Here is a 15010-nt window from a genome sequence, read left to right on the forward strand (position 1 = left end):
TCAACAGTGGGGATCAGTGTGTGAACTAGAAGTGTGCCTGCCCAGATTCAGCAGCGCTATGAAGTTCATGGATCGATGGTGCTGCAGAGAACGTTTGTTCATTCATTATTAAAACTTTGTATAAGTCATGTCAGGCTTGGAAGTGGTACATCCTGGGTCCCCAACCAAATCCCTTTCAACTCTGTGGCTGACAGAAACTCTTGTACTGAACTTCAATTCCACTCCTTGAGTTATACATTCAGTGAGTCTTTGTAAGCTTTTGTCCTCTTAAATGTTAAAAATCAAATTTGTTTGCTGTAAGGGATGGAGTTGCTGAGGGGGGTGGGTGTCAAATCCCCACGGATCTCCTCGTGATCGTTCTTGGTACTAGACTCGAAACCTAAACAAACAAGGGGGTGCAGGCCTGACTCACCTCCCAACCATGACAGCCGTGGGCGAGCCCACAGTCTTGGTTGTCCCCACCGAGCCACGAGCTGAGCTAACTAGGTTGACGTACCGACCAATCTCCTCCTCGCGACGTCCCATACCGCCACGAAGCTGCCCTCGCGGGTCTCGAGATTGCTGCCGGCCTCGGTTGCATAAAGCAGGTGCACGTCTGCACTAGATCCAGGCTCCAAGACATAGAGCTCTCACAAACTCGCGAGACTCTCTATATCCCAATAACTAACCTTGGCCACCCTTTTATAGGCTCTTGGCCGGTCATCGGGCGTCCACACTTGGGCGCCGGTCCGTCCATACTTGGGTGCCGGCCCGTTAGTATATCCCTAACTCAGCTCGTCAATCAGCCTGCCTAGCTCCAAGCTTCCCCAAGCCTCAAAACTAGTCTTGCGTGCGTGTAGCACACGGTAGATACACACTGTGCACATGACATACTCCCCTTCCTCTAAGAGCTCACTCCTGAGCTCACTAAAAAGCCAGGGTAATCTCTTTGAAGAGTAGTCAATGTCTCCCATGTAGCGTCCTCCTCAACACAATCTTCTTTCACGAAATCCAAGAATCTTTTTAGGTTCGTGCGGAACAAATGTCATGTCCTCGACATCTATAATTTTTTGAGGAGTAACTAACTGATCTGTTCCACCCAGTACTTCCTTAAGTCTATTGACATGAAATATAGGATGAACTTTCAGATGAGAAGGCAAATCCAATTCATATGCAACGGAACCAATCCATCGTGTAACACGAAATGGTCCACAGTATCTAGGGGATAATTTCGGAGACCGACCTGTCCGTAAAGTCTCGGAATCTTTCGGAACTTGCAAATACACCATCGTTCCTTCAAAAAACTCTCTGGGTAAACGATGTCTATTAGAATAAAACCTGTCTCGGTCTTGAGCACTTCTAATAGATTCTTTCGCAACTTGGAACATTTCCTGCATATCTTGCAAAAATTTACGTGCTGCATCATGCTGAAGTCCTGAGAATCCTACTGAAGTCCTGAGAATCCTACTGTAACAGGTGATCTAGGTTGAAAACCATACATAAGCATGAAAGGACTAAACCCTGTACTCGTATGCTTAGTACTGTTATATGCAAATTCTAACATAGGAAGATAATCCTCCCATGAACTCTGTCTTTTGGATACATATGCTCGAAGCATATCCTCGAAAATCTGATTCACTCTTTCAGTCTGGCCATCAGATTGAGGATGATCAGAGGAACTCAAATTCAAAGTTGTTTCCAACTTCTCAAAAACAAGTTTTCAAAAATCACTCGTAAACTTAAGAGTCCCTATCACTGACTACGTCCTGCGGTAACCCGTACAGTCTAAACAATTGCTCGATAAACTGCCCTGCTAATTGCGTAGTTATAATAGTCTTCCGAGTCGGTAAAAATCTAGCCATTTTTGTCGTGGCCGTGATGTGTTCGTGGGATCTGTGGTACACAAATTTTGTCATTATGGTATAGTAAACCATTCCGAATCATCCACTGGCCTCCTGTAGCCTGAATGGTAGACTGCTTTGTCATCGAGTCTTGGTCAATCAATGAGCTCCCGTCCTGGATCTTCTGCCAAAATGGACCAAAATAACTATCAGTCCTGCAAAGCTCTCTCAATGACTGAAATAAGTCAGTAGAAATCTCGGTGAACGACAATGTATTCACCTCTCTAATCCGACTAAGCGCATCTGCAATACTATTCATGGACCCTTTCCGATAACGGATCTCAAAATCAAAATCTTGCATTAACTCCGCCTAATGAGCTTTCCTTCCTCTCAAATCATCCGCATCACACACATACTTGATTGACTGATGATCAGTCAATACCACAAACTTGGAGCCATATAAATAATGCCTTCAAACCTTGGGAGCATGAATCACAGTATAAAGCTCCTTCTCAAGGGTTGGCCAACGAGATTGAGTGTCGTCTAGCTTTTTACTTTCAAAAGCAACCGGTCTACCATCTTGAAATAGAGCAGCCCCGATAGCATAGTCACTGGCATCAGTTTCAAGAACATAAGGCCAACTAGGATCAGGTAATGCTAAGATAGGTGCTTCCTTGACTTTATCTTTCAAAAGTCTGAAGGCCATATCCAAATCGTTATTCCAAGTGATAGGCTGATTTGACTTACGTCCACGATCTTTCAATAAGTCGGTCATCGGTAGTGTGAGCTGAGAGTACTCCCGTACAGATTTCCAAAGAAAAACAACAAAACCGAGAAAAGAATGAAGTTGTTTCACTGTTCACGGTATAGGCCAGTCCAGAACCTTCTGAACTCGGTCATAGTAAATGCTCAATCCATCTCTAGTGATCTTGTGTCCCAAGTAAATGATGTCGGTCATAAAGAACTCACATTTACTTAATTTAGCATATAATCGATTCTGTCTTAAAATAGATAAGACAATCGTGAGGTGTCTGACATGATCCTCAAGAGTACGACTATATATCAAAATATCATCCAGGAACACCACCACAAATTTCCCCAAATGTTCACGAAAAAGATCGTTCATCATTTGCTGGAAAGTGACTGGAGCATTGGTTAACCCAACAAGTAATACGAGAAACTCGTAATGGCCATACCTAGTCCGAAAGGCGGTTCTTTCGACATGCCTTTCATGAATACGTATCTAGTGGTAGCCAGTACGTAAATCTATCTTCGTGAAATATTTCGCTCCTGCTAACCGGTCAATTAGGTCATCTGATCTAGGGAGAGGATAACGGTTCTTAATGGTCGGCTTGTTCAATCTCTTGTAATCTATACACATTCTCCAGGTATTGTCCTTCTTTCTCCTAAGCAACACAAGGTGATTTACTTGGACGGATCTGGCCCATCCTCAAGTAATCTTCGAGTTGTCTAGCCAACTCATCTTCCTCAGCTTGGCTCATCCTGTAAGGTGGAATACTGACAGGATGAGCACCAGGGATCAAGTCAATACGATGATCTACTGTCCGTTCAGGTGGTAAACCCGATGGCAGTTCGGTAGGAAATACATCTTGAAACGAATCAAGTATCTTCTATAATTCTTTGCTTTCAAACACACTTAATTCATTTACATCCATGGAAGGGATGAGAAAAGAAGAAAATGGAATCATTACACAATGGAAAGAGGTATACAAAGAAGAATCCATTATATTTCCAAAATCAATTGTATTTACAAGAGGTTCCTGAGAGGGATGAATACAATCACCTAAAATACTATACTTGGTGTCCTTATGCTGAAAAGAAAAAATATGACTAGACCAATCTATCTGGACTTCAAGAGTCTTAAATAACTCAATTCCTAATAACAAGTCTACATTTTCTAGATGCATAACATAGCATTCCAGAGTATCTTTGTAGTCCTGAATCTGGATTGGAAAGCATCTCCACCTTTCGATCCCATACTTGCCTTTCCGCAGGTAGGCGTACCTCATAGGTATGATCGCTAGGTGTCGTGTCAAGACTCAATTTCTGCACAAGTTTGTAGTTAACAAAGTTGTGTGAGCTGCCAGGGCCTAAAAGAATGTGAATCTTATCGCCATTCACTTCTCCATAAACTCGGAGAAGATCATGCAAGCCAAATACTTTAGAATTGAACAGACAATCAGAACAAGTACTAGGGCGAGAAAGTACAGTAATTGACGTACCTGTCAAAGACAATTGATTAGCTGCCTTTGGCTTGGGTCCTGCGTTTGTCTTGGTACTCTTTTGCTTTGGACACTCGTTACGCATGTGTCCTTTTTCTTCGCAGATAAAACAACGTCCGTCCTTCTTGAGCTTTAAAGTCCTAAGGAGTCGTTTCTTCTTCGCTGGTGTTGAACTTGAATTCTGCGAAGGTTGGTCCGAAGACTTTCCTTTTGACGTGTTAGCCATAGGTGCGGAGAACTTCCTTTTATGCTTGTTCCCCTGCTCGGTAACGGGGTTTGACTTGGAAGAGACCATTGTATCATCATAGATACGAGCTGAATGAATGGCCTCGTCCAAAGTTTTACATTTGTTATTTTTAACCTGTAATCGATATGAGTCTGGTAAACCAGCTACGAAAAAACCCCAAAAGAGTAGTGGGATCCATCTTTGTAGCTTTCATATGTAAGTCCCGAAACTTCTGGAGGTAGACCTCATAAGTGAGGTGCTCTAACCGGGCAACAACATCATAATCATCCTCTTTCTTGAGGAATTCCTTCTTGAAGACGTCTTCGAATTGTTCCCAAGTCATTGGCTTAGGGTTGAGTTCCTTGAGTTCCTTCCACCAAAGCAAAGCTTTGCCGGACAGGAAACCTGCTGCTAACTGGATCTTCTTTCCATCATCATATGGATGAAACTGAAAGTGAACTTGCCACTTATGTAGCCACGTGTCCACGATCTCCTTGGTGCGCTGCTTTTGCTCGCCCCCGAACGGTTCCGGAGTAATATTGGGGCCTAAAGCTGAAGCCAAGGTATCCATACCCGAGAAAGTAGAGAGAGTAGTGGTCAATAGAGGGATGAAGTTCTGCAAAGCTTGCATTTGGGCTGCGATTTGTGCCTGACGTTTCGACGAAGAAGCTTCGAAAGCTACTTTAAACTCTTGGAAATCTGATTTTGACAAAATCGTCAAAAAGATCGGCATCGATACCTTCTGTAGCCAGCAAGCCTTCACGTTCCACAAGGGGCTCCAACTCTGATTCTTGGGTCGACATCGTGAAGAGGGTACGTGGAGAGAAAATTTGATCTTTGCACAACAAAAGTGCGTGTGAACTTGAGAGCTTGAGAGCTTGAAAACTTGAGAGATGTGTGGCAAGAAGCCCACTAAAGGGGGTTTATAAAGATAGTCCCTAAGGCTAAAAATCCCCAAAAGCTATCCTTAGCTTTTGCTTTTGCTTTTGTGTTTATATATATATATATATATATATATATATATATATATATATATATGGATATATATATTCTAAACTCTTAAAAAAAATAAACACTTGTAAACCTTAGAAGAGGGGTTTTTAAACTTAAAAAAAAAAATTTAAACTAAAAAAAAAAAACGAAAGCCCCAAAAAAGGCGTATGCTTTCCTTGTTTTTTTTTTCTCTTTCCTCCTGGATTAGAGCCGCCGACGTGCTGCTATCTGCTGACGTCAACCTGCGCTGTCGTATGGTGTCCGGCCGGCGTTCGAGTTCCTGCCGGTCGGCTGCTTTTACGCCAACCTGCGCATCATGGCAGCGTGGCCCTGGGTGCTTGCCCGCCTGGCCTAGGCGCCTACGTGGGCCTGGCCTAGGCACCAGCCCGCCTGGCCTAGGCGCCTACGCGGGCCTGGCTGCCTGGCCGCCTGGCCTACGCAAACCTTAGGCGCCTTCAAGCTTTAGGCGCTTGTAGCCGTCGGTAGCCCATCGCCTGCAACACCCGCCAGCGCCTCCTTCTCACAACGTGCTCTCTCTCTCACTCATTCAACGAAAAGCAACGTGCTTTTTCTGTTTTCTCTCTCTATGTTCATGCGATTGCAGAAACGAGTCTCTCCTCTTCTTTGCAAAGCAAACGACCCTACCATCTACCATCCCCATCAACATGGGTCTCTTTGATGAAGAAAAAAAAACACATACTGAATCTGAAAACCACAGTATGCACAGAAAAAACAGCAAGCTTTTTAACACATACCTTTCTTCGACCTCATCTTCTCTACCTACCGACTTGCTCGTTCACGAGGTATGCTCTGGTACCACTGTCAAATCCCCACGGATCTCCTCGTGATCGTTCTTGGTACTAGACTCGAAACCTGCAAACAAACAAACAAACAAGGGGGTGCAGGCCTGACTCACCTCCCAACCATGACAGCCGTGGGCAAGCCCACAGTCTTGGCTGTCCCCACCGAGCAACGAGCTGAGCTAACTAGGTTGACGTACCGACCAATCTCCTACTCGCGACGTCCCATACCGCCACGAAGCTGCCCTCGCGGGCCTCAAGATTGCTGCCGGCCTCGGCTGCATAAAGCAGGTGCACGTCTGCACTAGATCCAGGCTCCAAGACCATAGAGCTCTCACAAACTCGCGAGACTCTCTATATCCCAATAACTAACCTTGGCCACCCTTTTATAGGCTCTTGGCCGGTCATCGGACGTCCACACTTGGACGCCGGCCCGTCCATACTTGGGTGCCCGCCCGTTAGTATATCCCTAACTCAGCTCGTCAATCAGCGTGCCTAGCTCCAAGCTTCCCCAAGCCTTGAAACTAGTCTTGCGTGCGTGTAGCACACGGAAGATACACACTGTGCACATGACAGTGGGGGTGTTGGGGAAGAAGAGGAAGAAGCAAGAGGTTGAGGAACCTCTATGGTAAGCTCGGGGTGAGACCGAGAATCATTGGACGAGGGCTCAACAATGTGATATGCAGTGGAAGTCTTTGTATTGGAAGATCCTGTCACACAAATGCTCACACCGTCTTCTGTATCCCGAGTTTCGTGAGTTTAGCAATCCACTTTAATACTTCAAACTTTAAAGAGATGAGAGAGATTTGAGAATTTTACACCAGATTGGGTCCCGAATTACCCACTGAAGGGCCCCCTATCCCGATAACGAGATAGTATTTGCTTTATTTCTTTAGAGAGAATGACTGTGGACTGTAGATAAGCCAAATGCAAGATCTCGGAGGATCGGAAGCCTAGTAGGATTGAATACGACCAATGCTGCCACCAAGTGACTGCCTCACCAGTGAGATGGGGAGCCGCTAAGTGGACTTTATCTTGTGGGTCTGTGATCGTAGCTAATGGAAAATGAGCATTAAACTGATGAATAAATTGATTAACTGATGAATGATCACACTTACCATCATACTTACTGAAGTTTGGTTGACTGCGAATGACGTGGTTGATGCTGCTGCGGACTGCTGGCTGGTGACACCTATGACTGGGGAGACTGAGGAGAGCTACTGATACCTCAAGTGTATGGCCTCCTTTTCTCGTTGGTGCTCGAGTAACATACATTCTCGATCAAGCTCACGTTGGTGTTCTCGAGTGGTGAGTTCAGCCTGACGCCAGTCTTTGTCGATCCTGCGTTGGGCTTCCTCATAGTCCCGTCTTTTTGCTTTTTCTCTTTTCCTTCGGGCCTCATTCTCTCTCCTTTGTTGTTCCATCTGAAAGAAGAGGGAGATGTAGTCGGGTGTTGCGGGAGGTGGAGAAGGATGTGCTGCTGATGCCTCCAAGAGTTGGAGACGCTCCATGAGCAGCTGGTTCTGAGCTCTAAGAAGAGCTATGGTGTTTGCTGTAGGCGGAAGAACATGGTCTCCTTCGGGGGAGACATCTTCCGGCTGATGAGTACTCACTTTTGTAGACATGATGCTGAAGTCGGTGGTTGTGCCGGAACGCAATCTAACCATCCAAGGATGTCCCCACGCTAGGATACGGTGTGTGTGGACAATCTGAATCTGATACCAATGTGATATGTAGCGGAAGTCTTTGTATTGGAAGATCGTGTCACACAAATGCTCACACCGTCTTCTATATCCTGAGTTTCATGAGTTTGGCAATCCACTTTAATACTTCAAACTCTAAAGAGATGAGAGAGAGATATGAGAACTGTACACCAGATTGGGTCACGAATTACCCACTGAAGGGCCCCCTATCCCGATAACGAGATAGTATTTGCTTTATTTCTTTAGAGAGAATGACTGTGGACCGTAGATAAGCCAAACGCAAGATCTCGGAGGATCCGAAGCCTGGCTGAACTTTACACGATTGTAGAAACAGAGGCTGAGAAAAGAAGGCGGTGGACTGTTCTAAGCTATGTTAGAATGCTGTAAATGATTATGAATGCTGTGTTACCTTCACCAGAGCGCTGTAGCCTGTATGGATAATGCATATAGGCGGAGGAACTGCTGTAGGATTTAAAACGCAAGGTAGGACTGCTGTGGAACTGTAAACGCAGGGCTGTGCTGATGCTGGACAGAAAAACACAGGACTGTTTGCTGTTTTGGGAGACTGAGGAGTGAACTGCAGGCGGCTGTGTACTATGCATAAAACGCAGAGATGCCTGCTGAATTGGGGCCTGAAAAGGTGCTTAAAACAGGCGCCTATGTCCTAAATGGCTGCGCCTAGCTCTGCAAGGACTGTAGGGATTGCTGAACTGCATGCGTTGGAGAACCAGGGCCGGTTGAAGCAAACTCAAGCACTCTGAGGGCTGGATGAGACTAGTCTAGTGCTGCAGGCAAGGGAACTCCTAGGGCTGAGGAGGAAAGCTCTTAGCACACTGAAGACTGAATGAGAAACTAAGCCCTATGCAAGCCTATTTATACTAACTAGAGGCTGGTCAAGTTGGCTGATCATCCTTTATAAATGACAATAAATGCTAAATATGGAAAAAATACCAGATAAATCCTAGTAAACTCCCTAAGGCTTCTGGGATGTTCTAAATGATGCACAGGCATATGAATGCATATTATGCAGGATGTAGAGTGCTTTCTGATGCAAATCCTAAGGCTTCTTCTGACTCTACATGCATGAATGATTCTCTCCAAGTGGGTTAAGGGACTTGACTGACTGACTAACCCGCTAAGGCTGAGGAATGACCTACGTAGCTGGTGCCTGACTTATCCTGGACTGAGGATGTACAATGGGGTCACGGCGTACGACAAATATCATCCTACTGGGTTCTAATACTGTACAACTGTTGCACTGCTAATGATGAGCCAGTTTGTCACCATGCACTGAGTGGAGAGTGCATGTGACATTCCCTCTTGCTTAGCTTGGCGGCAAGTTCATGGCTTCCAAGTAGTCCGCCAACAAGTGAGGGTACTCCTGGAAGAACTTCTCGTCTGGCCATACGGCTTCGTGGGTGCCTCGATCTCGGAATTTCGTATAGAACTGACGTATCCATCGAACGGAACCATGCTTTCATCGATGAAGAAGGATCTGCACGGGCTCTATAGCTTCTGCTTCGTCTACCACGTCTGGCTGCTGTTCATCTGAAACATCAAACACTTCTGGACCAACATATGGTTTTATCCAAGAAACATGGAAAACATCATGCATTGTCCAACTGGTATGCAACTTTAACTTCATGGAGACATCACTTAACTTCTTAACTATTGGAAAAGGGCTAGAACTACGAAATGAAAGCTTGGGACAACGTTTGCCCACTTGTTTCAATCTATGTTTCATGATGCACTGATAGACCCTATCCCCTTTCTTGAAGTGGATATCTCGTCTAAACTTACTGACCTGGCTGTGAACTAAATAATGGTCACGCTCAAAATTGAGGGCCAAACTAGGTTGAGTACCAAACTCTGCGGAATTGACATACTGATCTTCTATGCTTGCTATGTCTTTTCTAGAGATGTTGAGAATGGTAGACTCCTGACTGGTTTGGATGCTGGTCTTTCTACTAAGAACATTTGCTACTTGGTTATGCTAACCAGGGATGTGGTTGATCATTCCTCCAACCTGTTGGAAGAGCTGACCTAGTCTAGTGTGCTGAGCACTCCACTGGGCACTTGGCATCATCGTGAGCCACTTAAGTGCTTGGTGGTCTGTGGTGACTGTGAAAATGTGTCCATAAGGAACATGTTTCAAATGTTTGAGAACTGACCGCTGTTCTAGCTTGCCCATGAAAGTCTTGGAAAGACAAGAGGGAAACTTGCTAGGAGGTTCTGCTAACTGTGGGATACTGGGTGGGAGATCATCCTTAAAAATGTCTGAATGAGAAAGAAGATCTTCCAACTGAGGGATTGAAGATGATGAAACAGCGGTTATCGATGAGATAGAAGCTGTCTGAGCATAAATTAATGCTCCTTCAGCTCCCTTACGGATAGCTTGATTGGCCTAGAGATGAGAAATCATAGGAACGCCAAGAATGCTCCTATCCCCCCGAATGATGACAGGCTCAGGAAAACCTTTGGAGATAATAAAGGTGTCTTGTCCCCAATTGGGAATAGGTTCATACTGACGAAACCACTGGATTCCTAAGATCATGTCACATCCCAAAAGAGAAGAGACAATAAAATCTCGCTGGAATGAGTCCCTTTGAACTTGAAAAGAAAACTGCTGTGCCTTCTGGGAAATGTGGGTGCGAAGACCAGGTGTAAACCTGTCTACCTCCAAATGATAGGGCACTAAGGTACAACTCATGTTGGTAGCCTTGGATTCCTTACTCCCTGAACTAGAGCTAAGAGTGGTGTTTGTCTTAGTGTCTTTAGAAGATGAATTACCCTTCCCCTGTTGGGGTTTGGTACTGGACTGTGATGACTGCTTGGGCTTGCTCCATGTTGAGCTTCATTTCCTCATTTTGAGCGAGAGTCAGAGCTCAGTCATATGTACTTGGTTCAAAGTTACGAACTGTGAACCGAATGTTGTCCAATCCACGAATGAATTGCTCCATCTTAGCCTGCTCAGATAACCCTAATTGCTGTGCTAAAGTAATAACCTTACCGGAAAACTGAAGCACTGGGGATCCATTTTGTCTAAGTCCATAGAACTCGTCTTTCAGACCGGTCATGTACTGGGGCGGGAGAAATCTCTCTTCAGGTCATGGACAAAGATGTCCTAGTAAAAGGCTGTGACACCTGTGGCCTGGTCTGTATGAATACTAGACCAATGCTGCCACCAAGTGACTGCCTCACCAGTGAGATGGGGAGCCGCTAAGTGGACTTTATCTTGTGGGTCTGTGATCCTAGCTAATGGAAAATGAGCATTAAATTGATGAATAAATTGATTAACTGATGAATGATCACACTTAACATCATACTTACTGAAGTTTGGTTGATTGCGAATGACGTGGTTGATGCTGCTGCGGACTGCTGGCTGGTGACACCTATGACTGGGGAGACTGAGGAGAGCTGCTGATACCTCAAGTGTATGGCCTCCTTTTCTCGTTGGTGCTCGAGTAACATACGTTCTCGATCAAGCTCACGTTGGTGTTCTCGAGCGGTGAGTTCAGCCTGACGTCGGTCTTCGTCGATCCTGCGTTGGGCTTCCTCATAGTCCCGTCTTTCTGCTTTTTCTCTTTTCCTTCGGGCCTCATTCTCTCTCCTTTGTTGTTCCATTTGAAAGAAGAGGGAGATGTAGTCGGGTGTTGCTGGAGGTGGAGAAGGATGTGCTGCTGCTGCCTCCAAGAGTTGGAGACGCTCCATGAGCAGCTGGTTCTGAGCTCTAAGAAGAGCTATGGTGTCTGTTGTAGGCGGAAGAACATGGTCTCCTCCGGGGGAGACATCTTCCGGCTGATGAGTACTCTCTTCTGTAGACATGATGCTGAAGTCGGTGGTCGTGCCGGAACGCAATCTAACCATCCAAGGATGCCCCCACGCTAGGATACGGTGTGTGTGGACAATCTGAATCTGATACCAATGTGATATGTAGCGGAAGTCTTTGTATTGGAAGATCCTGTCACACAAATGCTCACACCGTCTTCTATATCCTGAGTTTCGTGAGTTTAGCAATCCACTCTAATACTTCAAACTTTAAAGAGATGAGAGAGAGATATGAGAACTGTACACCAGATTGGGTCCCGAATTACCCACCACTGAAGGGCCCCCTATCCCGATAACGAGATAGTATTTGCTTTATGTCTTTAGAGAGAATGACTGTGGACTGTAGATAAGCCAAACGCAAGATCTCGGAGGATCCGAAGCCTGGCTCAACTTTACACGGCTGTAGAAACACCTCGATGAACTCATCTCGAGCCTATGCACTCTTCCCAAGGGGATGAGGAAGGACTGCACACCTGAGGCTGAGAAAAGAAGGCGGTGGACTGTTCTAAGCTATGTTAGAATGCTGTAAATGCTTATGAATGCCGTGTTACCTTCACCAGAGCGCTGTAGCCTGTATGGATGATGCATATAGGCGGAGGAAGTGCTGTAGGATTGAAAACCCAATGTATGACCGCTGTGGAACTGTAAACGCAGGGCTGTGCTGATGCTGGACAGAAAAACGCAGGACTGTTTGGTGTTCTGGGGGACTGAGGACTGAACTGCAGGCGGCTGTGTACTATGCAGAAAACGCAGAGATGCCTGCTGAATTGGGGCCTGAAAAGGTGCTGAAAACAGGCGCCTATGTCCTGAATGGCTGCGCCCAGCTCTGCAAGGACTGTAGGGACTGCTGAACTGCATGCGTTGGAGAACCAAGGCTGGCTGAAGCAAACTCAAGCACTCCAAGGGCTGGATGAGACTAGTCTAGTGCTGAAGGCAAGGGAACTCCTAGGGCTGAGGAGGAAAGCTCTTAGCACACTGAAGACTGAATGAGAAACTAAGCCCTATGCAAGTCTATTTATACTAACTAGAGGCTGGTCAAGTTGGCTGGTCATTTATTTAATAAATTTTATATTTATAAATGACAATAAATACCAGAAAATATGGGAAAAATACCATATAAATCCTAGTAAATTCCCTAAGGCTTCTGGGATGTTCTAAATGATGCACAGGCATATGAATGCGTATTATGCAGGATGCAGAGTGCTTTCTGATGCAAACCCTAAGGCTTCTACTGACTCTACATGCATGAATGATTCTCTCCAAGTGGGTTAAGGGACTTGACTGACTGACGGACCCGCTAAGGTTGAGGAATGATCTATGTAGCTGGTGCCTGACTTATCCTGGACTGAGGATGTACAATGGGGTCACGGCGTACGACAAATATCATCCTACTGGGTTCTAATACTGTACAACTGTTGCATTGCTGATGATGAGCCAGTCTATCAACATGCACTGAGTGGAGAGTGCATGTGACATTCCCTCCTGCTTAGCTTGGCGGCTGGTTTATGGCTTCCAAGTAGTCCGCTAACAACTGGGCGTATTCCTGGAGGAACTCCTCGTCTAGCCATACGGCTTCGTGGGTACCTCGATCTCGGAATTTCGTATAGAACTGACGTATCCGTCTACTGGAACCATGCTTCCAACGATGACATAGTGATCTTCTAAGTCTTTTCCAGAGATGTTGAGAATGGTAGACTCCTGACTGGTCGGGATGCTAGTCTTTCTACTAAGAACATTTGCTACTGAGTTATGCTGACCAGGGATGTACTTGATCATTCCTCCAACCTTGGAAGAGCTGACCCTGTCTAGTGTGCTGAGCACTTGGCATCGTCGGGAGCCACTTAAGTGCTTGGTGGTCTGAGATGTCTGTGATAATGTGTCCATAAGGAACAGGTTTCAAATGTTTGCGATCTGACTGCTATTCTAGCTTGCCCATGAAAGTCTTGGAAAGACAAGAGGGAAACTTGCTAGGAGGTTCTGCTAACTGTGGGATACTGGGTAGGAGATCATCCTTAAAAATGTCTGAATGAGAAAGGAGATCTGCCAACTGAGGGACTGAAGAAGATGAGACAGCGGTTATCGATGAGATAGAACCTGTCTGAGCATAAATCAATGCTCCTTCAGCTCCCTTGCACATAGCTCGTCGGGCCTGGAGATTAGAAATCATAGGAACGCCAAGAATGCTCCTATCTCCCCGAATGATGACAGGCTTAGGAAAACCTTTAGAGATAATAAAGGTGTCTTGTCCCCAATTGGGAATAGGTTCATACTGACGAAACCACTGGATTCCTAAGATCATGTCACATCCCAAAAGAGGAGAGACAATGAAATCTCGTTGGAATGAGGCCTTTTGAACTTGAAAAGAAAACTGCTGTGCCTTCTGGGAAATGTGGGTGCGAAGACCAGGTGTAAACCCGTCTACCACCAAATGATAGGGCACTAAGGTACAACTCATGTTGGTAGCCAACTAGGGAGAGATGGCGTCCTCAGAATTGCCCAAGTCAAAAAGGATTATGAACCGTCGGCCCCCCTTGGTAGAGCCATAAGCTCGGATCAGGCTTTTCTGTGTGGTTGTTGCCTCACCCTCCTGCTTAGCATCAAGTACCACGGATGGCATGGAATGCTTAGAAGGTAAGATCTGAACCGCATTGGTGGTAGCAGGCGGGTCTGCAGGAGCGGGGGATACTGCACCAACTGTGGCAGAAGGCTCTTTGGAGGCTTGCTCCGCTTGCCTTTTTGGACAATCCTTCTTACCATGCCCAATGGTATGAGAGAAAAAACATTTGTTTTTTTGACTGATACGGTCTTTGCTCCTCTGGAGGAAGATAACCTCCAGTGATGCCTGCTTGAGCCTTTTCCTTGGGGGTTTTCCTAAGCTTGGATTCCTTACCCCCTGAACTAGAGCTAGGACTGGTGTTTGTCTTAGTGTCTTTAGAAGATGAATTACCCTTCCCCTGTTGGGGTTTGGTACTGGACTGTGATGACTGCTTGGGCTTGCCCCATGTTGAGCTTCATTTCTTCATTCTGAGCGAGAGTCAGAGCCCGGTCATATGTACTTGGTTCAAAGTTACGAACTGTGAACCGAATGTTAGAGTCCAATCCACGAATGAATTGCTCCATCTTAGCCTGCTCAGATAACCCTAACTGCTGTGCTAAAGTAATAACCTTACCGGAAAACTGAAGCACTGGGGATCCCTTTTGTCTGAGTCCATAGAACTCGTCTTTCAGACCGGTCATGTACTGGGGCGGGAGAAATCTCTCTTCAGGTCATGGACAAAGATGTCCCAGTCAAAGGCTGTGTCACCTGTGGCCTGTTATGTATGAATACTAGAGCAATGCTGCCACCAAGTGACTGCCTCACCAGAGAGATGGGGAGCCGCTAAGTGGACTTTATCTT

The 15010-nt window shown here is 45.8% G+C and overlaps 1 protein-coding gene across 1 annotated transcript in view; it reads left to right on the forward strand.

Moving 5' to 3' along the window:
- Positions 1-15010, forward strand: part of LOC147635665 (protein DJ-1 homolog A-like) — an 89210-nt gene that overhangs the window by 58145 nt on the left and 16055 nt on the right. The window lies entirely within an intron of this gene.

This window comes from Cibotium barometz, chromosome 9 (genome assembly GCF_041138505.1).
Source record: "Cibotium barometz isolate CiBa-2024 chromosome 9, ASM4113850v1, whole genome shotgun sequence".
Classification (NCBI taxonomy): Eukaryota; Viridiplantae; Streptophyta; class Polypodiopsida; order Cyatheales; family Cibotiaceae; genus Cibotium; species Cibotium barometz.